Source organism: Danio aesculapii, chromosome 18, assembly GCF_903798145.1.
Source record: "Danio aesculapii chromosome 18, fDanAes4.1, whole genome shotgun sequence".
NCBI lineage: Eukaryota > Metazoa > Chordata > Actinopteri > Cypriniformes > Danionidae > Danio > Danio aesculapii.
In genome coordinates, this window is record NC_079452.1 from 31,704,753 (window position 1) to 31,728,889 (window position 24,137).

General features: G+C 40.1%; 1 protein-coding gene across 1 annotated transcript in view; it reads left to right on the plus strand.

The window, feature by feature from the left end:
- Nucleotides 1-186: 186 nt before the first annotated feature.
- Nucleotides 187-24,137, plus strand: part of serpini1 (serpin peptidase inhibitor, clade I (neuroserpin), member 1) — a 44,417-nt gene continuing 20,466 nt past the window's right edge. Inside the window, exon 1 of the mRNA XM_056478794.1 lies at nucleotides 187-233. The gene's annotated coding sequence lies outside the window, so the exon portion shown is untranslated. The remainder of the gene's footprint in view (nucleotides 234-24,137) is intronic.

Consider the following 24,137-nt stretch of genomic DNA (forward strand, 5'->3'; position numbering starts at 1 on the left):
GTATTCAAATAAAAAGTGTAAGGTTAATGTTTATCTTTTAGTAAAAGGTTAGTAGTAGCGGAGGTGACATAAATAATATAAATGGGTGCAATTTAAAGCGAACGTTAGTCCTGACCAATCGGAGGAGAAAGTGGGCGGGGCCGCCTCTCATAATAAAGGTGTGCGAGGGCGCATAGACGAGCAGGATTGAACATCAGCATCCCGGAGCATCAGCATCTCTCTGACATCTCACGGTAAGAGATTTACACGTTTTCCCTACGTTATCTAACCGAAAGATGGTTTCTGAAAGACTTAAAATCAACCCTCTTATCATATTCATGTTTTTAGGGGTTTATTCTCCACAGGAAAACGTGCAAACGTGAATGTCCTTTAATAACAAGTGATCTCTTCATGTTTTCCTTTTAATTTTGTATCATATTTTGCTTGCATTTGTAATTTATCTGTAATAACACTTGATTTTGGGATATTATAGGCTGTTTATTAATATAAAACAATCAAATTCTCCATAAATACTGTAAATAATTCAACATTAACCATTACATTTATTACAAGAAAAAAACATTCAGAATTTTTCTGCTTTTTATATCGTTCAAGTGTTTGAATATTGATAAACAGTGGTGTGTGTGTGTGTGTGTGTGTGAGTGTGTGTATTCTTGGCTTTTCTCCATGTTCTATTTTTAAACCCTCTCCTTATTGATTCAATTATTAAAATGTCTGTATTGAATCAGGGAGGCTATGTTCATACAGTACGCCGGACATCACTGCATCCCACATCTGGGCGTAACTGAGGATGCGTAAATCATCTCCTGCAAGACAAATCCTATTTCATGTTTGTGTAAATGAGACGTGCGGAATGGAGATGCTTTTCTCGCGTCTGCTGCTGCTCCTGGTGGTGTAAAAGAGCTGGTTTGCTCACGTGGAGATGAGGTGTGCTGAGAGTGTGTTTAACGTGGATTATTTGAGAGAGATGGAGAGATGGAGGAGGCTACTGAAAGAGAGGGGAGGGAAAATGAGGTGTTAAAGTGCAATCGGTGGCAATGAAAGCAGGGGATCGATAAGAGAGGGATGTGAGGAAAGAGAGGAGACTGGAAAGGAATGGTGTGGAAAGAGTTGAAGGAGAATTGCAGCACGTTTCAGGCTCGCAGGTTGACTCAATGGTGGTCGCCTCCAATCAGTGGATATTGATGGTTTGATTGATTTCTTTGGTTTGGTTTGCAGGCGTGCATAAGCCATTCATTTGAAAGCATGAATAATGGTAAAGGGTCAAGTGCTTGCTGGGATGTATTGACCCAAAAAACATAGTTATATATATATATATATATATATATATATATATATATATATATATATATAGTGTACAATATTACACTTTATGTTTCTGTAAATAAAAAAGAGGTCAATAAGACAAGCATCGCTGTTGTTGAAATTTGTATCAAATTTAAAACCTTATATCAAAGTTTAATTATGAATTATTACATCCAAAATAAAAGTATATTTTGACATAATATACATCACACACATACATAAAAACAAAATTATGAATAAAATTAAACACTGAACTAATTCACACACACACACTTAGGCCTCTATATATATATAGATAGATAGATAGATAGATAGAGACACACACACAAATATTGGCGAAAATATATATATATATATATATATATATATATATATATATATATATATATATATATATATATATATATATATATATATATATTGGCCTTAGTCTATAAGTGTTTTATGTGTGCATGGATTCCCAGTAATGGATTGCGGCTGTAAGGGCGTCCGCTACATAAAACCCACCCTGGAATAGTTGGCGGTGTAAAACTCACTCTTGACCACATTTGATGATTTTGGTTGTTCAGTTCCTAGCGAACTGAACAAACATTTTATTCCTGGTTGCTTTGCGCCCGTCCTGTCTTGTTGATATGATTATACACATTACTACAGAGACATGTTAATACACGCAGCTGTCAATCAATTCGGTGGGTGGGGGGACTGCACTCCTACGTCAAGTTGCGGTCGGTCGGTCTGAAAACCGCTTTAATTGGTCCCCCGTTTTTATGTTGTTACATTGCAAAAAAAGGACTGGGTGTGTTTATATGACCCCAATATGACAGTCTATACACTATACCTACACATATGTCTGTCCAAATAGCTTGTAGAGTAGATTTTTCACCATAGGTGCCCTTTATGAGCCAATCACACAGCAGAAATGTACAACAATGGGAATCTAGAAGCATGTTGATATTAGAGATGCACCGAATTTTCGGCCACCAAAAATAGGTTATGCTATTTAATGGACCCTCTAATTTTTGTGGTTTCAGTCATTGTTGGTATGTCCTTCCAGCTGCAACCTAGTTCTAGGAAACATCCATACACACTCATTCACACTCATACACTATGGTCAATTTAGTGTATTCAATTCACTGTGGGGGAAAGCGGAGCATCTGCAGGAAACCCACGCCAACATGAGAGAATATGCAAACTCCACACAGAAATGCCAACTAAACCAGCGACCTTCTTGCTGTGAGGTGACAGTGCTAACCACTGAGCCACCGTGCCACCTGGTATTAAAATATATATTGTTAATGTTCAATATGGAAAAGAATGAATCAAGATTGCGTTTTTGCCATGTCGCTCAGCCCTATGTCTCACTGTCAGATTTCAGCAGTGACGAGGTAGATATAAACCCAGGGATTGTTTTTTTCTGTTAGCAGTCGTTGCTTGGCCTCAGGACAGCACAGATGGCATAAAGAGTATTAAAAACATCTGCGTTCTCTCAAAGTCTGTGTCAGTAAGTGCACAGTATACACTGAACTCCACTGTTGCTCATGAGCATGTTCGCTGAGCATCTGCGAAGGCGTTTCTAAGCATATGCAAAGCTCCTGTTATTGATCGCTCTTCAATTGTGTGTCAAGTCTGTGAACTGTTTGTGCTAAACGTGCCCTATAGCTGAACAACTGACCAATTATTTCTCTGCTTCAGAAAAGACATGAACCATTTCAGAGTTATGGATGTGACATTTGCAGTAAGAAATCGAAACATACCAGAACAATACCGTAAGTTAACTTTAAATTGAAAAATGGGATCGGAAATGGGTTATGGGATCAGAAAAATATCAATCTGTAAACATATTTTATATTTAAAATGATGAAAATAAACATGCGCTATGGATGTGACCAAAAAAGTTAGCGAGTTTACAGTACACAGCATACTTTGTAGAAATTCTGTGAATTAAACTACACAACCCAAAAGAAACAATGCTCATCTAATGCTCATGCAGCTCAACTTATTGTTCAAGCTCTTGTTCTCTCCAAACTGGATTATTGCAACTCTCTACTAGCCGGGCTTCCAGCTAGTTCTATCAAACCTCTTCAGCTGCTTCAGAACGCAGCAGCACGAGTGGTCTTTGATGAACCCAAAAGAGCACATGTCACTCCGCTACTCACCCGTTTGCACTGGCTGCCAGTTGCTGCTCGCATCAAATTCAAAGCTCTGATGTTTGCTTACAAAACGACCTCTGGCTTTGCTCCTTCTTATCTGCTCTCACTTCTGCAGATATATGTGCCCTCCAGAAACTTGCGTTCTGTGAATGAACGTCGCCTCGTGGTTCCATCCCTAAGAGGGAAGAAATCACTTTCCCGAACTCTCACATTCAATCTGCCCAGTTGGTGGAATGAACTCCCTAACTACATCAGAACAGCAGAGTCACTTGCTGTCTTCAAGAAACGACTAAAAACGCAACTGTTTAGTCTCCACTTTCCCTTCTAATCTGCAACTGCCTCTCTGGCTATACCACTAACTACTCTCTCTCAAAAAAAACATTACTAATGCTTTGCTTCTTAGACTTTACACACCTGAAACTTGCCTATAGCACTTGTTCACTGCTGCTCTTATAGTTGTGTAAATTGCTTCCTTGTCCTCATTTGTAAGTCGCTTTGGATAAAAGCGTCTGCTAAATGACTAAATGTAAATGTAAAGGATAAGAGTTTGCTTTCTATAGAACAATAATGATTGATTTTATTTGACATTTTTGCATTTATGAGGGAAAAAGCTTCATTGTGGATGTGAAATTGTTTGATATGGAAACTCTTGTGTGTGTGTGACTTTGGTAAATCCAATATAATTGTGTGGAAACGCTGACAGAGACATTGAGTATTTTTACAGTACTACTCAAAAAACTTAGAAAGGATTTCGCTATTTTGGTGAACTTAATTTTGTTTATGGGAAGGTTTACATTTGCATGGAATTGCTCAAATAGACGTATTTTACTGAATAGCAAGTATGTTTTTTGTGGCAGATTTCAGCAGAATAAAATAACACTTATTTTGCAAATACGCCACTTTTTGGTCTAAATATAAATTAGTGTTTTTCTTAAATATTATTAATATTTGTTGTTGTTTTTTTATCAAAATGCTTGATGTATGCGACGTCTATTAATTCAATTTCCTTCAGCTTAGTCCATTATTTATCAGGGGTCACCACAGTGGAATGAACCGCTAACTATTTCAGCATATGTTTTACGCAGCGGATGCCTTTCCAGCTGCAACCCAATACTGGGAAACACCCATACACTCCTTCACACACGCACTCATACACTAAGGCCAATTTTGTGTACCCATTTCACCTATAGCGCATGTCTTTGGAGTGTTCAATTCATGCTTATTTATATAGCGCTTTTACAATGTAAATTGTGTCAAAGCAGCTTAACCTAGTTCTAGTAAACTCCAGATTTCAGAGTTGAAGTTCAGTTTAGTTCAGTTCAGTGTGGTTTAAATTTCACTGCTGAAAGTTCAAACACTAAAGAGCAAATCCACCGAAGTGCAGCTCCACAAGTCTAGATCCGAGCAAGCCAGTGGCGACAGCGGCGAGAAAAAAACGTCACCAATTGATGAAGTGAAGGGAAAAAAACATTGAGAGATACTAGGCTCAGTTGTTCACATTATATGGAAGGCTGTTCCAGAATTTAGGAGTCATAAATGAGAAGGCTCGACCTCCTTTACTCGACTTTGCTATTCCAGGCACTACCAGAAGCCCTGGAGTTTTGAGATCTTAAAGAGCGAGTTGGATTGTAACGAGACAGAAGGTTGGTTAGATAAACAGGAGCTAGATTATTTAAAGCTTTATATGTAAGAAGCAATATTTTAAATTCAATACAAAACTTAACAGGCAGCCAGTATAAGGAGGATAAAATTGGGGTGATGTGATCATATTTTCTAGACCTGGTAAGAACTCTGGCAGCTGCATTTTGTACTAATTGAAGTTTGTTAATAGAGGATGCTGGGCAGCCAGCAAACAGAGCATTACAGTAGTCCAGCCTAGAAGTCATAAAAGCATGGACTAGCTTTTCTGCATCTGAGATGGATAGCATACATCGTAACTTAGCAATATTTCTCAGATGAAAGAAAGCAGTTTTTGTGACATGGGATATATGATTTTCAAAAGTTAAATTGCTGTCTAATATGACACCCAGATCTTTTATAGTAGAGCTAACGCTAACTTTGTATCCCTCTAAATGCAAGTCAAGTTGTGAGATCTGCTGTGTACAGGATTTAGGCCCAATAAGTAATAATTCTGTTTTGTCTGAGTTTAAGAGAAGATAATTGTTGGTCATCCAGTCTTTAACATCTTTAATACACTCAGTTAGCTTGGACAGTTTAGACGTCTCGTCAGGTTTAATTGAAATATATAATTGAGTATCATCTGCATAGCAGTGAAAGCTGATCCCATGTCTTCTAATAATGTATATTGTAAACAGCAAAGGGCCTAAAACTGATCCTTGAGGCACCCCGTAATTTACTCGGCTGACTGTGGGGGAAACCGGAGCTCCCGCAGAAAACCCATGCCAACACAGGGAGAACATGCAAACTCATACAGAAATGCCAACTGACTCAGCCGGGATGCAGACCAGTGACCTTCTTGCTGTGAGGCAACAGTGCTAACCACTGAGCCATCGTGCCGCCATGCAATATCTATACACATATAATGTGGTCACATTGAATACTCTAGGTTAGTATTGCATTCAAACTGTATGCTGTAAATGAACATTTGCATATTTAAATAGTGTTTTCAAATCTGTTTTAATAGTAAGTTGTTGTTATTATACAATCGTTTTTGTTCATACAATTTAAATACGTTGTTTTGTTCATAATATTTTAATATTCAATTATTCATTCATTTTCTTTTTGGCTTAGTCCCTTTATTTATCCGGGGTCGCCACAGCGGAATGAACCGCCAACTTATCCAGCACATGTTTTACGCAGCGGATACCCATGTCTGGGAAACATCCATACATACTCACTCACACTCATACACTACGGACAATTTAGCCTTCCCAATTCACCTGTACCACATGTCTTTGGACTGTGGGGGAAACCGGAGCACCTGGAGGACACCCACGCGAACGCAGGGAGAACATGAAAACTCCACAGAGAAATGTCAACTGACTCAGCCGAGGCTTGAACCAGCGAACTTCTTGCTGTGAGGCGACAGCACTACCTACTGTGCCACTGCGTAGCCCATATTTTAATATGTTCTTATTAATATTTTAATGTTATGCTCATTTTGTTTTAACAATATTTTAGTTTTCTTAATTGCTGTAGTGAACCCAGATCATTTTAATACAGTTACATTAAGTACTTTTATGTCTGTCTGTTTTATCATTTAATAATATTGTGTGTTTATTACAATATTTAAACATACACTGTAAATTAAGGACAATCAGTCAAAATGATAAATAACAATACATTGGCTCAGTGGTTAGCACTGTCACCTCACAGCAAGAAGGTCGCTGGTTCGAGTTCCGGCTGGGTCAGTTGTCATTTCTGTGTGGAGTTTGCATGTTCTCACCATGTTGGCATGGGTTTCCTCCGGGTGCTCCGGTTCCTCCACAGTCCAAACACATGGATGAACTAAATTGGCCGTAGTTTATGGGTGTGAAAGAATGTGTATGGATGTTTCCCATTACTGGGTTGCACTGGAAGGTCATCCGCTGTGTAAAACATATGTTAGATAAGTTGGCGGTTAATTCCGCTGTGGCGACTCCTGATAAATAAGGGACTATACTGAAGAAAAATGAATGAATGAAAATGATGTATTTTTATTGCAATATTTAAACATTCCCTATATAAATAATCTTAAAAGCTGTAAGGAACTAAACTATTTTTATACTTCGTACTTCTGTTGTTTCGATATTATTAACACATTTTGAAGTGAAGTATTGTTTATAGGACAACTAAGATTTTGACTAATGTATAACATGTTATATATCAGTGTTTCCTCTAGGATTTTTTCCAGCTGTGGCGGCAGACTCTGTTGGGCCTTTTACACAGATCTACCCACTACCTGTGGCGTTATTTCATTGACAAATGTCGTGAGCGCAGTATTACAAGTCGAGATCGCGTTCATGTAGTACGAGCATGTCGATCTCTGTGTTCGAGCACCGATTTCCTCTGTTCATGCACAACTTCTTGCGCACCCCTAAATATACGCTGCTCAAGTGCAGATTTTCTTGTGCGCTCTCAAATAAACGCTGCTGAAGTGCGAATTTTTTGAATGTCTCCAATAGACCTACATAGCGGCATTAATGCGTCCTGAAGTAAAGTGAAACGGTTACACACTCCAGCAAGATAAAGTCATTGTATGCAGAGCCACAGACCTCGTGTTTGCTGGCTTCATGCATCTCGCACCTATCAGTCAGTCAGTCAGCAGGTCAGCTCAAAGGGTTAAACGAATAGCGCACAGCACTACTACGATTACAGAAAAGTTTGTGCTGTTATAATTCACTTACCTTTTAAAACGTTTTGGTGCGATTTATAACCCGCTATTTAAAAAAACAGCTGAATGTTTTGAATGAGAAGCTGTAATGTAGATGAATTTTGGTGTGGCGCCCCGCCATGGAAGAATGAAAATAGCAGAAACCATGAAAATGATTTTAAATTGTTTGTCATTTAATTATTTTAACTAATACCCTACCCAATAAACAATTTTGTGTTTAATAGACATCTAATAGACGTCTAAACATAGACAGCTTGGCTAAAACAAGGCTAAACTTGGGCTGTCAGTGAAAATCTAATGGAAGTCTAATAGGCCAAAACTAGACTAGTCGTCAAATTCTTAAGAGACAGCGCAATTTTAGTCTTGTTTTAGCCAAGACGACTATGTTTAGACATCTATTAGACGTCTTTTAAAAACAAAAAAATTATTGTGGGGTACCACTTAAGTTTTATGATTCATGTGTTTTTTAGTTCAAAAGAACAGACATACTGCTGATTTGAAGTTATAAGGTTCATGTCGATAATAATCCTCTCATAGAAATGCACAGAAAGTGTTTTGGCATTGCCAGAGATTGGGTTTGTCAGTGTTTCACCCTCTCGAGGCCTGGATTTGAAGGACGCCTGCATTTCTGAGTCACGTCTGCTCTCGTCAGCACAGGGAGAAAGTGACTCTGCCTTTGAACTTGTGAACGATAAAAGACGATTTTTAACTCTGGGTTGCTGCGAGATGAAGAAACAAACTCTTAAAATGAAAACCTGCCCTCATTTTGTTCTGAACCTATATGACTTTTTTGCTTCTGGTGTGGAAAAAAAAAAGTGTTATTTATTTTCTGTGGATATTTTTGTTTATTGATCAAGATATTGATACTATTAAAGTAGATCTAACAGTGATTTAGTAAATTTTTTTGTCAAATCCAGACCTTGACGTAATCACTAGGGGTGTGGAATATTTATTATCTACAATAATATCATATTGTACTTGTAGATTGCTGTTTTAATGATGTGTGAGCTAACATTATCGAGTATCTTGGAAAAAAACTTGAAAGTCATAAGCATGATTCATAAGTGAAGAAACTTATTATAATGCAGTTAGAATAAGCATTTAATTAAGTTCAGAATGGTTCAAATGGCGTTTAGTTTAGTTATATATTTCCAACCCCAAATCAGTAAAAGTTGGGACAATATAGAATGCGCAAATAAAAAGAAATTAGTGATTTCCAAATTTACTTACCGTTTCCCGGATCGTTTAAAAAAAGTGTGAGTGCGCTGAATCGGGCTCAGGCACGGTTAACTTGGCCGGCCCTTGGCCCGGTTGGAGCGCGGTTCGCTTGTGTGTGAGTGCAAAACGCGCCTAAGCCCGAAACTGAAAGCAAGACATGACTTTTAAGGGACTGTTTTATATGGATTTATTAATCATTCTTACAGTTCAATGAACGCAAACTGCCATAGATTATTAAAAACGTAAACTCCTCACTGCACCACAGGTGCACCTTCAGCAAACCTCCTAATTCCTGCAGCACGAGGACTTCATGACTGTTTATGAGCGTCAAACGTGGCGGATCTGTTCGGCGAAATATTTGACTGCATGTCACCTTATTCCAAACGACTAAAACAATATAACTAAAGAAATCTCCACTGTGCTGAGTGAGAGCGCTTCTCTACTAAACAGCGCATCATCGATGACGTAAGCGTGCCCAAGCCCGAATGTAATGTGAGTGCGCGCCGTCGGGGGAGACAGGAGGGGGGACAAGCGTGCTTTGGCCCAGTTCAAGGCAACTGTACATAGTGTGAGTACGCCCTGTATTTATAATTTGGTACAAAAGCAGCATCCAAGAAAGGTCTAGTCTTTATTAGCAAAGATGGGCCGAGGATTGCCAGTTTGCTAACAAATATGTAAGAAAATTATTGAAATGTTTAAAAACAATGTTTTCCCAACCCAGGCTCATTCTGAAAATGTACATCTACAGATGTTTCTGGAGACCGCGAAATTATGTCCCAGCGGTACGTTTTTCTGCAGTTTTTGTTTTCACAAATCCACAAAAGGCCGCTGTGTACGGTTTTTGAGATCTCAAATTTCCCTTACGAGTGCAATTTGTGCCGGCTGTTCTCTGGTAAATCCACCAGAGGCTGCTGTCGACTGACTTTTTGACTAACTGAGCGAAAGATTAATTGACCCACCCCCCTTTCCCTAAACCAACCAATTTTATCGATTGACACGCTTGCCTACTTCCCTAAACCCAACCAACACATTTCAAAAGCAACCCAAAAAAAGAAAAGCCCTCATCTGATTTTTTTTTTTTTACCACGTTATCAGATTTTACCACATTCTCACACTGCTATTTACTTTATTTTATTTTTTGGATTCTGTTTTTGTCTTACCTGCTTTCTGGAACCGCTCTTTACCAGATTCAAACCCCGTTGTCTTGGTCAACTCCTCTCTGCGTCTCAAGTCCGCCGACGTACATGTCGCGCTAAAGGTACAAACTGGTTGCAGCCGAAAAGCCTTCTTACGGAGTTTAAATTAAATAAAAAATTTAATGCAGCCATACATGCCTCTGACTATGTAATTCGCGATCTCCAGAAACGTCTTTAGGGCTAGATTTTCAGAATGAGCCTGTGTTGTGTTTTCCTCTCAAAGAAAGAGTGGAAGACATTTGGATATTTCACCTTCAACAGTGCATAACATAGGTAAAATATTCAAGGAATCTGGAGGAATTTCAGTGTGTAAAAGACAAGCGCGCAGCCTAAGCTGAACTACCAGGATCTCCAATCCCTCAGGCAACACTGCATCATGAATCCTCATTCATCTATAAGCGATATCACCACATGGGTTAAACTTTGGCAAACCTTTGACAAGTACCACAATACGAAGTTACATCCACAAATGCCAGTTAAAACTGTACTGTGCCACAAGGAAGCCCTATGTTAACAGTGTCCAGCATCTGGAATGGACCATCACAGAGTGGAAACATGTACTGTGGTCAGATAAATCTGTATTTTAGGTATTTTTGGGGGAGATAAATGGATGCTGTGTGCTCTGGACAAAACAAGAAAAGGATCATCCAGACAATTTCCAGCAACAAGTCCAAAATCCAGGGTCTGTCATCGTATGGGGTTGTGTCAGTGCCTTTGCACTTCTGTGCTGGCACCATTAATGCTGAAAAGTACTTGAATCTATTCTGCCAATCTACACGTCTGGCGGGAGCATAATGAAGCTTAGCTTAGCATAATGAATTGAATCGGATTAGACCATTAGCATCATGCTCAAACCAAAGGGTTTTGATCATTTCATTATTTAAAGCTTGACCCTTCAATCTGCCTGGTAAGTGTGATGTCACTGTTGCCTCACAGCAAAAAGGTTGCTGATTCAAGTCCCAGCCGGACCAGTTGGCATTTCTGTATGGAGCTTGCATATTCTCCCTGTGTTCGCGTGAGCTTTCTTTGGGTGCTCTGGTTTCCAGTCCAAAGACATGCGCTATAGGTGAATTGGATGAATGTGTATGAATGTGAGAATCTATGGGTGTTTCCCAGTACTAGGTTATGGCTGGAAGGGGATCCAGTGTGTAAAACATATGCCAGAATAGTTGGGGGTTCATTCCACTGTGGTGACCTCTAATAAATAAGGGACTCGAAGGGAAATGAATTTAAGCCAGCATGTGGTAGACTTCAACCATGCTTCATTTGCCTGTTTAGCTCAGCTCTCTGCAGTTTGAGCACCAGACTGATAACAGTACTTTGTCCTGTAGAGCAGCAGGTTCCTGTGGGTGTGAGTTGCTTTAATGGAGTTTAATTAAAGCTAACCCGTGTCTTGCACTTCTCTGGTCTCCAGTGGACTTCCCTCACTAGTGTGCTGTCACTGCATGGCTCTTTAACTCCTCAACTGGTGTGTCTTCTCCTCTGCATCCCTCCATGTGAATATTCGGTCTCATTCTGATGACATTTCACCTGCAGTCAAATCCTGCTCCTGCTTTTTCCATGTCCCTTTCTAAAGACCATTGCACCACTGGGTCTGGAGCCAGAAGGTAGGAGAGAAATGGCAGTTTACCCAGTGTGCTCTGCTCAATCTGGGCCATGCTGTCAGAAAAAAATGAGGCTGATCGATGTGAAAGGAGCATTCTGGTGCCACAAACTGTGTTTCTCCCTCTGATGATGACAGAGCCGTCTGTATGAATGAATGATCATCTTTGGGAAATACGGGCTCTGTTCAGAACTTGGTGGAAAAACTAATCTTTGTGCTATTTCCAACGTTTTTGTTCTGCAGCTTCTTACAAAACGATTTATCTTCCTCGTTAGTGCACTGTAGACCGTTAATGGATAAACTTCAGACTTTTTTTAGCAGTAGGTAGAACTGTCTAAACCAGGAATGTCCAAACTCAGTCCTGGGGGGCTGATGTCCTGCATATTTTAGCTCCAACCCCAATAGAACAGCTAATCAAGCTCTTTCTAGGTATACTAGAAACTTTCAAGGAGGTGTGTTTAAGGAAGTTGGAGCTAAACTATGCAGGACACCGGCCCTCCAGGACTGAGTTTGGACACCCCTGGTCTACCTGATAAATTCCTCCAAATCAACAACATCTACATTAGATCCTATACTGACCAAATTATTAAAACAATTGTTTTTAGAAGTTTCTAAACCTATTCGTAATATTTTTAATTCATCCCTAAGTTTAGGATATGTGCCTAAAACTTTTAAACTAGCTGTCATTAAGCGTTCCTTGTTAAAAAACACGGTTTAATCCCGGATAGAGTTGTATCTGCTCAACTATGTTCCTTCCTACAGAGAAACAATCTGGATTTAGCGCATTTAAAGCATAGAAACAGCACTCCTAAGAGTTAAAAATGACCTCCTTCTATCGTGCGATCGTAGTTGCATTTCTCTCTTAGTGTTATTGGACCTCAGTGCTGCATTTGATACAATGGATCATAATATTCTCCTTGATATGATTGAAAATTATGTTGGTATTACAGGAACTACATTGGCCTGGTTCAGGTCTTATCTATCTGAACATTATCAATTTGTTAATGAAGAGGCATCATACAGCACAGAAGTACACTGTGGGGTACCACAAGGTTCAGTTTTGGTCCCTTACTTTTCACACTATATGTGCTACCGCTAGGCGATATCATTACACCACTTAATATCTCCTCTCAACCTGATAATTTGTATAAATTTACAAAATTAGCAGATTGTATAGCTGTGATTAAATTGGATGACTAAACTTTTTTTTTAATACTAAATTCAGATAAAACTGAGGTCTTGCTTATTGGACCCAAAAACCTCACATGTAAAAATCTAGAACACTGAAATGATTGGTTCATGGATCCGATCTTTCTAAACCCATCTTTCTGAGAACCAACTTTGCTCTGATTGGTCAGATTTGGTCAGATTGGTCTAGTCTGTTGTGATTGGCCATATTACAGGGCGTGTCAGAAACCAATCGTTCACCATTATATCTCAATTTTCGACTCTTCCACAGCACTTCTAAACACAGTGATTGAGGTTTCAGATTGCACTAACATGTCATGTTTTGAATGCCGGTGTTTCCATTTTCTCCTCTTTCAATATGTTCTTGATCAAACTCACAAGTAACAAAATACAGCTGTTAAGCGGTTAGTTTACCCAAACATGAAAATTTGATTAATAATTATGCACCTAGATGTCCTGCCAATCCCACAAGACTTTCAATAAAATTCATAACAAAAAAATAAAATGTCCCAAAGCCAGTTTCTGCACCTGACAATCGGGTTGTCATGGTCCTAACCTTCAACCACCACCTGCTCCTCAATGCACCGGCCTCTTATGTCCCATTCACTTTGAATGGGTAACTTCAGGTGTTGCCGAACTAGACTGTGGATCCATCAGCACCACTTCTCAACTTTTCAAGCACCAACGGAATTATCAGCCAATCAGATCACTTAATGCAAATACCCCATCTCAGGGAGTAGCTGATTGCAGACTAATTTCAGCCCCAACTTCAGACATGCCCTTGGTCAAACGTTGACACAGAAGCCCCGTGTGAATGCACGATTATGGCTCCCCTTGCAGATGGTGGGCCTGCAGGAGGATGGCCCCACATTGTTCCTTAGTGCTGAGCCTGGCCATGTTTCGTGGGATAAAACCCGGCCACCAGGTGCTCGCATACGAGCCCCAGGCCTGGCTCCAGGGTGGGGCCCCGGCTGTGCCACACCAGGTGACGTCACGGTCCTCTCTGTTTTTGCGCTCATAAGGGGTTTTTGAACCACACTTAGTCTGACCGATCACCTAAGACCTTTTTGCCTTGGGAGACCCTACCAGGGCCATCAACCCCCGACAACATAGCTCTTAAGCCTGGTTTATACTTCTGCGTCGAGTGATCGGCGTGACCCACAGCGCCTGCCTTGCGCATTGCTGTGCATTTATACTTCTGCACGCTGTTTTTGTTGCTCTGCAATAACACTTCTGAAATGCTCAGGCTCTCAAACACCTCCACCACGATAAGGTGGCAGTTAATGGAGGAGCATGAACAGAGAAGTCTGGTTTGCAATGCCGGTAATAAGTCAGACTTTTTTTCCAGTGCATGTTGGACTCCGACAGGCTGCCTTTTGTTATCAATTCTGTTTATAATTTTTATGGACAGAATTTCTATGCGCAGTCTTGGGCTGGAGGGGGTCCAATTCGGGGACCACAGAATTTCATCTCTGTTATTCGCAGACGATGTTGTTCTGTCGACTTTATCGAACATGGACCATCAGCATGCACTGGGGCGGTTTGATGAGAATCAGCACTTCCAAGTCCGAGGCCGTGGTGCTCCACCGGAAAAAAAGGTGGTTTGCCATCTCCAGGTTTGAGGAAATTCCTTACCCAAGTGAGGGAATTTAAGTATCTTGGGATTTTGTTCACGAATGAGGGAAGGTTGGAGCATGACATTGAGAGGTGGATCAGTGCAGTGGCAGCAGTAACGAAGCCTATTGGTCAATCTACGTTCCTATTCTCACCTAAGGCCATGAGCTATGGATCACGACCAAAAGGACAAGATCTCAGATACAAGCGGCTAAAATGAGTTTCCTTCACAGGGTGGCAGGGCACATCTTTACAGATGAATGAATGAGAAAATAAAATATTTAGATGAAATCTGAGAGCTCTCTCATCCTCCATAGACAGCAACAGTCAAGGAACTAAAGAACTAATAAAGTTGCCAAAACTAACCACTGAAAAACTGAACCACTGAATTCACATGGAATGTTTTGACAATGTTTTTGGTTCCTAGTCTGGACTAAATGTCTCATGATCATAGCGATCAATAGAAGATGAGAGAGCTCTCGGTTTTTATCTAAAATATTTTAATTTGTAATCTAAAGATGAACTAAGTTCCCAGAGAATTGGAATGACATGAGGTTGAGTAATTGCTAATCTCACAGCAACAGAGAAGGTCGCTGGTTCGCGTCCCGGCTGGGTCAGGTGGCATTTCTGTGTGGAGTTTGCATGTTCTTCCTCTGTTGGTGTGGGTTTCCTCCGGGTGCTCCGATTTCCCCCACAAGTCCAACGACATGTGCTATAGGTGAATTATAGGTGACTGTAGTGTGAGTGAGTGTGTATGGATGAAAGGGCATCCGCTGCATAAAACAAATGTTGGATAAGTTGGCGGTTCATTCCATTGTGGCAACCCCAGATTAATAAAGGGACTAAGCCGAAAAGAAAATGAATAAATGAATGCTCTGGTTTCCCTCACAGTCTAAAGACGTGCTATGGGTGAATTGGGTAAACAAAATTGACCTTAATGTATAAGTGTCTGTATGAATGTGATAGTGTGTAGGTGGTTCCCAGCACTGGGTTGTGGCTGGAGGGGCATCCGCATGCGTAAACGTATGCCAGGATAGTTGGCGGTTTATTCTGCTGTAGCAACCGCTGATAAATAAGGAACTAAGCCAAAGGAGAATGAATGAATGAACGACTCTTTAAGTTTCAGTACTTGCATAGCTATCCAACATTGAAAACAGCTTTGCAGATTTAAAAAACCTGTTGTATGTGTTTGTGAACAGCCCCTTAGCAAATGACAAATGCCATTAATGATGAATAATGTAATACTTTTATTAAAATCACTTTAAAACTGCCAGTGTTTTTATTGAAGAGCCCCTATTATACATTAAAAAGGGTCATATTTTGGTTTTGAAGGTCTCCAACAACAGGCTGATATGCATGCAAGGTCAAAAAAACCACCTCATTGTCTTATAATATGCATTTATTTATACCTAATTATCCCAGCGACTCCCATATGATTCGTTCTGTGACTCATTTGTTCCCAAACCCCTCCTTAGCGCGAAGCTAATCTGCGCTAACTAGACCGATGACAGCCTGGTCGACTGCGTTCAGTGCGAGACAGAGTGAAATGCCCAGCACGGCTTATCAACAATATTGAAGTAGTCAGAGTGCAGAGTGTATGTGTGAGCATACCTGCCAAGACTCCTGTTTTTCCCGGGAGTCTCCCGTATTTCAGACCTATCTCCCGCTACCCTCCAATTATGTTATTTATCCCGGGAAAACTCCTGTAATTTCAACCACCACCACACCCCCGGTCTTTAGTAGTTTGGTACGGTCTGGTAAACCCCCGGGTCGCCAACATTGGTATAGGATGTGATCGCAGCGGCCGCCCGAAACATTCTTCATAGTAGTTAACTTACTAACACCACAGTACACCGTACCCAGTTCTCAACAGTGTTATTCAGACACCTCACCACCGAACCTAACCCCCTCCCCCTCCCGGATTTTCAGGGACCAAATGTTGGCAGATGTTAGTGTGAGCCCAATGCAGCAGTGCAGTTAAACATCAGCATAATGCTCTACTCTTAACCATGACACATTCAGTATTAATCCACACAGCGGCAAAAGCTGAACTGTTTTGAACCTTGACCGCCACACTTGTGTAGGAACAGCCGACGGTGGCCATAGCAACAACAAACAGCAGTGGAACGCGAGCTCACAAATGCATTTAAATCCATAAAAAATGCAGCACGCGTCGCGTTTTCAACGTGGCTTTAGACGCGATATGAGAATATAAAGAGTTAACCAGATACAGTACAAGCGCTTACAAGTAACAAAACACAATTAAATACATTATTTGCAAACTAGAGGAAACAAGGCAGCAACCATTTTAATTGCACTTACTTACACTTGTGAAATGGAGGAAGAAACTGGTCCTGTCGAACTCTGACAAAGTCCCACACATCAATAGTCTTTTCTGATCCTTCCTTTAACAAACGGCCGATGAATCCCCCATTGTGAGCGTGTAGATTGCTGTAGCACTCCTCAGAAAAATTACGGGAACAGCACAAGGCTGGGCTATAATGCTGAGATATTTTTGCAAAAATAAACCTCAACCACTGACTCTTCACAGTTTCATCTTTGGGTAGAGAAAATAACACTAAGTTTCCCCACACATTTCCAATAATATCCAGCTGATCACAGAGTCTTCATGACTTGATTCAACCGGGATCTGCTAGTGTTTGTCTTCCTCTTTTCTTTGCTACTGTGTTTGTGGGCGGGGCCACAGGTTTCAAATTTCCCGGGTTTGCTCGTGCAACAATTGGGCGGGGCTTAAGTTTCGTATTGACGTCACGCCGACACCGCTAAAGACTCGTTATCAAGATGATTAATTTGAAGCACTATGAGTCGACTTTTGCATAGATGAATCAATAGTTTTAAGCACTGTGCACTTTCAGATTTAAGCCTTAGCTGGATATTTCACTTCACTTAGAGCTGTGTTACACACTACATGGAAGGTCATTCTTTTACTCAAAGCACAGATGCATACGTTTTCATATCTGACACTTATGCCAAGAAAACCTGAGATGTCACTATCAGTTCAAGTAAAATCAAGTTCAAACCATTTCTATTTCTTTTGTAGACGCACACACTCACAGAGAGAGCAAGAAACTGCTCTAAATATGTCATACCATCCCAACTGCCTTAAAACTGTACTCAACCCTGTTGAGTGCACATAGTCAAGATGTTTGTGAAACGGGGCAGTGTAGGCGTGCTTTTTTAGCTCTTACTTTTGATGCTTTTCATTTGGAGCTGGAGCTGAAACATACAAGGATGTAGAAAGTTAATACAGGAATATATTTTTATTATAGCAAATAAAGTGTAAGAGGGGTGTAGTTAAGATTATTGTGGCTGAAGCTTCAAACTGACGTCAACAGAGACGGACTGCCACTATAAATGCTGAAGCAAAAAGTCAGATTTTGATTAAAGATTACTTTCTTATTGATTGATTGAGGATTAACTTGCACAGACTAATTGTTCACCTAAAAATAGCAACGTGCAATCTAATTAAATCTAAAAAATAAATAAATAACTAAAAAAAACAGTCAAGGTGCAAACATTTAGACTTTAAAACACCACGAATGACTGAAAACCTCTGCAGAAATAATAATTCTTATTGGCTGTTGTCATTTTCCTGTCATTCTTGTCCCCCACCATAAGCATTTATGTTCAGCTCAAGGTTCAGCTAACAGCACCTACTAAAGAGGTGAGGATGAAGATGGTAAAGGCCCAATTTCATTGGTCAGATTTGGATAACAACCTATGTATGCAGCACACAAATGCTTGGCACATAAAATTACCAAAGTGTTTTGCACTTCTCTGTTATATGGATATTACATAAATTATTATCACCATAACAATAATTGTTTGATACACACTCACCGGCCACTTTATTAGGTACACCTTACTAGTACTGGGTTGGACCCTTTTGCCTTCAGAACTGGCTTAGTCCTTCATGGCATAGATTCAACAAGGTACTGGAAATATTCCTCAGAGATTTTGGTCCATATTGACATGATAGCATCTCGCAGTTGCTGCAGATTTGTCGGCTGCACATCCATGATGTGAATCTCTCGTTCCACCACATCCCAAAGGTGCTCTATTAGATTGAGATCTGGTGACTGTGAAGGCCATTTGAGTACAGTGAACTCATTGTCACATTCAAGAAAGCAGTCTGAGATGATTTGCACTTTATGACATGGTGTTATCCTGCTGGAAGTAGCCATCAGAAGAAGGGTACACTGTGGTCATAAAGGGATGGACATGGTCAGCAACAATACTCAGGTAGGTTGACACGATGCTCAGTTGGTACTAATGGGTCCAAAGTGTGCCAAGAAAATATCCCCAACAGTATTACACCATCACCAGCAGCCTGAACCATTGATACAAGGCAGGATGGATCCATGCTTTCATGTTGTTGATGCCAAATTCTGACCCTACCATTAACATGCAGTTAGACAGGTGTACCTAATAAAGTGGCCGGTGAGTGTATTGTGCAGCCTAAGTGCCTGGATAAATTAGTGTTTTTGTCTAAAAATGCTCCATGTGTGAAAAAATGGTCATCCACACTAAAAATACTGAAACTCTTTTGTTCATGTGCTTTTTTTTTACCTGCACCGTAAGCATGCCATTCATTTATATGCAATATGAAGCATGCAAAAACTGACATTAATCTTTACTAAAGCTTACAAAATGGACAGCATCAAAAACATCTGCTTTACTACTGTATGTCATCCACCAGGTTAGCTGAATTAGTCACATGACTGTGTTACATGTCTAAAATGCATCATTGTTTTCAAAAGCCTCCATTTTCACAGTCCACTGCAACACTTTGGACAGCGTTTTCAAATAGATGTTTTTGTTTCCTAAAAATCCCCTCTCAGTGTGGACGAAAGGCCGAAACGCATTCAAAAATATGTGATTTTAAACGAAAACATATTACTGTTGTAGAATCTGGGATTTGTTATAACCTGTGTGTACTTTAAATGAAATCAATTCTTTTCCTGTTATTTGTTTTACATTGATAATTTCAGTTATGGTTATATAATCAATTATGAATCTTTTATTTGATTCATATTTTTAATTCCTTCATGTTTATTATTTATTATATTAATAATTTATTAATTTGATTTCTTTATTTTATATATTTCTTATTACTTGTTCTGCTTTTAGTGCTTTTTCCATTGTTTAGTCTTATTTTGATGATGTTTCATGAAATGTTCCTCTCCACTGATATGAGATATGAGGGTATGTCTCTAATTCAAGGTCTTGTAGTCTGTTGTATAATAACATTTGTTATGTTTGTGCTGGGGGCAGCGCAGTGGCACAGTAGGTAGTGCTGTCGCCTCACAGCAAGAAGGTTGCTGGTTTGAGCCTCGGCTGGGTCAGTTGGCGTTTCTGTGTGGAGTTTGCATGTTCTCCCTGCGTTTGCGTGGGTTTTCTCTGCGTGGGTTTCCCCCGGGTGCTCCGGTTTCCCCCACAGTCCAAAGACATGCGGTACAGGTGTATTGGGTAGGCTAAATTGTCCGTAGTGTATGAGTGTGAGTGAGCGTGTATGGATGTTTCCCAGAGATGGGTTGCAGCTGGAAGGGCATCCGCTGCGTAAAACATGTGCTGGATAAGTTGGCGGTTTATTCCGCTGTGGCGACCCCTGATTAATAAAGGGACTAAGCCGAAAAGAAAATGAATGAATGTTTGTGCTGTCCTGCATCTGCTCTTCTCTGGCTTCCTTCCACCATCAACTTCTGTTAATGCAGTTGAATTCTGGTTAACAGGTTTAGGTATTGGAAACTCTGCTGACTTGTTGTCCAAATACCTCGAGATACTGACATTTCCTGACAAGATCTGGCATCTGGGGCTGGATCGTATTTATCTGGTGTGGAGAGTGTGATCTAACACTGTGGCTTAAGTTTATGCAATGAGCCTAAAACATAGTAAGATTTTGCACATGCGATCACCACTGATTTTCTACCAGTTGTCAGAGAGAACGGCTCACACAACAGCCAGGTTGCCTTTATCACTGGTTTCTTTCTGGTGTTTGGTGGTCTCGTTGAGTTCTCCCAGGTGGCCGTCTGACCTATGCACAGAATCCACCGTGGGTGAGTGAAAGGTCAGCCGGGTCTGGTGCTGTTTTCAGGTGTACCCGGCGTTCACAAGCGGCCATCTGTTTTTCAGCCCAGACCTTGGTCACCAGGGTCAGGTCCAGTTACACCAGCCTGCGCAAATGAGTCTGAAACCAAGAGTATCCTAGATGAAGGGTTCAGGTCATGTTCAGATGAGAAAAAGCTCAATTTTTCTTTGGGTTGTGGACCAGGTTTATGAATCAGTTGCTTGTTGATGCTTGAAATCCATGTACAGATGCACGTAGTATTAAACAGAGGGCGGCACGGTGGCTCACTGGTTAGCACTGTCGCCTCACAGCAAGAAGTTCGCTGGTTTGAGCACCGGCTGGGTCAGTGTGCTGTGTGGAGTCTGCATGTTCTCCTCATGTTGGTGTGAGATTCCTCCGGGTGCTCCGGTTTCCCCCACAGTCCAAACACATGCGCTATAGGTGAATTGAATAAACTAAATTGGCCGTAGTGCATGTGTGTGATTTGAGTGTGTATGGGTTTTTCCAACACAATCTCACGGCAATTCGTAACTTTTTGATTTAGGGGCTAATTCGTACAATCTAATTCGTACGATTTGCTCATCCGCCAATGACGGTTGGGTTTAGGGGTGGGGTTATGTGCCACGCCTCCTTTTTAAAATCGTACAATTTCGTAAGACTGAACTCGTATGAATTAGTCACTAAACTGACAAAACGTATAATACTTACATTTTCTCGTGAGCTCAGGCTGGTTTTTCCCAGTACTGGGTTTCAGCTGGAAGGGCATCCGCTGCATAAAACATATGCTGGATAAGTTGGCAGTTCATTCCGCTGTGGCAACCCCTGATTAATAAAGGGACTAAGCTGACAAGAAAATGAATAAATGAACTTAAAACTCTAAGTTGTCCCACATAAATTACTAGAATTGTGTTTCAGCTCATTTAAAATAAGTAGTTTAAGGTAAAATCTGGATAGGATACAGCTGTGGATACACACATCAATATAGCATCATTTTTGTGACACTGTATACCAATAATTAATATTTTTACAGGACTGTGATGGTTGGGTTTACGGGTAGACATTAATAAAATACAATTAATGGGACATTTAATAAATAATATAAATAATTCTCGCTAACTTCTGACAGTAATCGTATCTGATCTAGCAACAACCGTAGTTTAATCATGAATTGGTCACATGACTAAAATGCATCATCGTTTTCCAAAAGCCTCCAGCCAAACAGAAATTAAAGGTGAACTTAAAACTACCAAGTTGTTCCAAAAAATGGCAAGAATTGTGTTGTTTCATCTGATTTTAAATAAATAGTTTGAACATGCAGCAAAAATATATTTTTTGAGTAAACAAACACACATACTTCAGCCCAACCTGTCAACACACTCATTCTCTCTCTCTCCATCACACAATGGCACAAGGCCACATTCTCCCCTGCATTCTTTGTTTGTGTGGAAAACACTGTTGCCAGGCAACGGCTGAAGCAGAGAGGCTGAGGCACACCAGGCTGAAGGTAGAGCTAAATCCGTGAGGCTGAATGTGTGTGAACAGGTATGATGGTGCAGTCAGAGAGAAACAGACGCATTAACCCTCTGTTTTACCTCCATAATGCGGCATATTTCTGTTCTACTCAAATTCCATACATTAATGCAGAACTGCGCCAGTAACCGTTTGAAGAGAAACACAATACTCTCATCATTTACTTACATTGTTGAATTGCAGTAAAGCTGATTTGATGATTGATCTAGAAAAAAAATTAAACAGGTGATTTGGTAATGAAATATATTAAAATGTACTGTTTGTATATTGTAAACATGGTTAATTATCTACAATGTTGGTATTGATTTCGACTAACGAAACTGAAGTCAGAATTATTAGTCCCCCTGTTTATTTTATTCCCCAATTTCTGTTTAACAGATTTTTTTTCAACACATTTCTAATCATAATAGTTTTAATAACTCATTTCTAATAACTGATTTATTTTATCTTTGCCATGATGACAGTAAATAATATTTGACTTGATATTTTTCAAGATGTAGGATTCAGCTTAAAGTGACGTTTAAAGGCTTAACTAGGTTAACTAGGCAAGTTAGAGTAATTGTATAACAGTGGTTTGTTCTGTAGACAATCTGAAAAAATAGGCTAAAAGAGGGCTAATAATATTGACCTCAAAATGGTTTAAAAAAAATAAAAAAACTACTTTTATCCTAGCCGAAATAAAACAGATAAGACCGATAAGAAAAATATTATCAGAAATACTGATATTTTCTAATTTCTTGCTCTAATAAACATCATTTGGGAAATAATTGAAAAAGAAATTCACAGGAGGGCTAATCATTATGATTTGTGACATTTGACTTCAATATAAGCGTTCTGGGGTAAAGTCTATCTGGGATACATCTGAGGATGCCCACATCAATATAGCATAATGTTTTTGACACTGAACAACATGAACATTTTTACAGTACTGTGAGTGTTGGGGTACAGTATATGTTAATAAAATACAATTTAATGAGTAATTTAATAAATAATATAAATAATGCTCATTATAATCACTGTTTTTACATTACTGTGAGGGTTGGGTAAAGGGTAGACTTTAATAAAAAACAATTAAAGGGTAATTTAGTAAATTTTATATATATAAATTAAGCTCAGGTACATTTTGTTTCAACTGATCATTCTTGAGATATTGAAATCAGTTGATTGGACATGATTTGAAAAGGCATACACCTGTCTATATAAGGTCCCAGGGTAGACAGTAAATGTCAAAGCACAAACCAAGCATGAAGACAATGGAATTGTCTGTAGACCTCCGAGACAGGATTGTCTGGGGGCACAAGGCTGGAGACAGTTACAGAAAAATCTCTGCTGTTCTGACAGTCTCAATGAGCACAGTGGCCTCCATCATCCATAAGTGGAAGATGTTTGAACCATTAGGTCTCTTCCTAGAGCTGGCCGGCCATCTAAGTGATCAGGGGAGAAGGGCCTTAGTCAGGGAGGTGATCAATAACCCGATGGTCACTCTGTCTGAGCTCCAGCGTTCTTCTGTGGAGAGAGGAGAACCTTTCAGAAGGACAACCATCTGTGCAACAATCCACCAATCAGGCCTGTATGGTAGAGTGGCCAGATGAAAACCACTTGCCACCTGGAATTTGCCAAAAGGCATCTGAAGGACTCTCAGACCATCAGAAATAAAATTCTCTGGTCTGATGAGAGTAAAATTGAACTCTTTGGAGTGAATGCCAGACGTTGCATTTGGAGAAAACCAGCCACCGCTCATCACCAGGCTAATACCATCCCTACAGTGAAGCATGGTGGTGGCAGCATCATGCTGTGGGGATGTTTTTCAGCAGCAGGAACTGGAAGACTAGTCAGGATAGAGGGAAATATGAATGCAGCAATGTACAGAGACATCCTGAATGAAAACCTGCTTCAGAGTGCTCTTGACCTC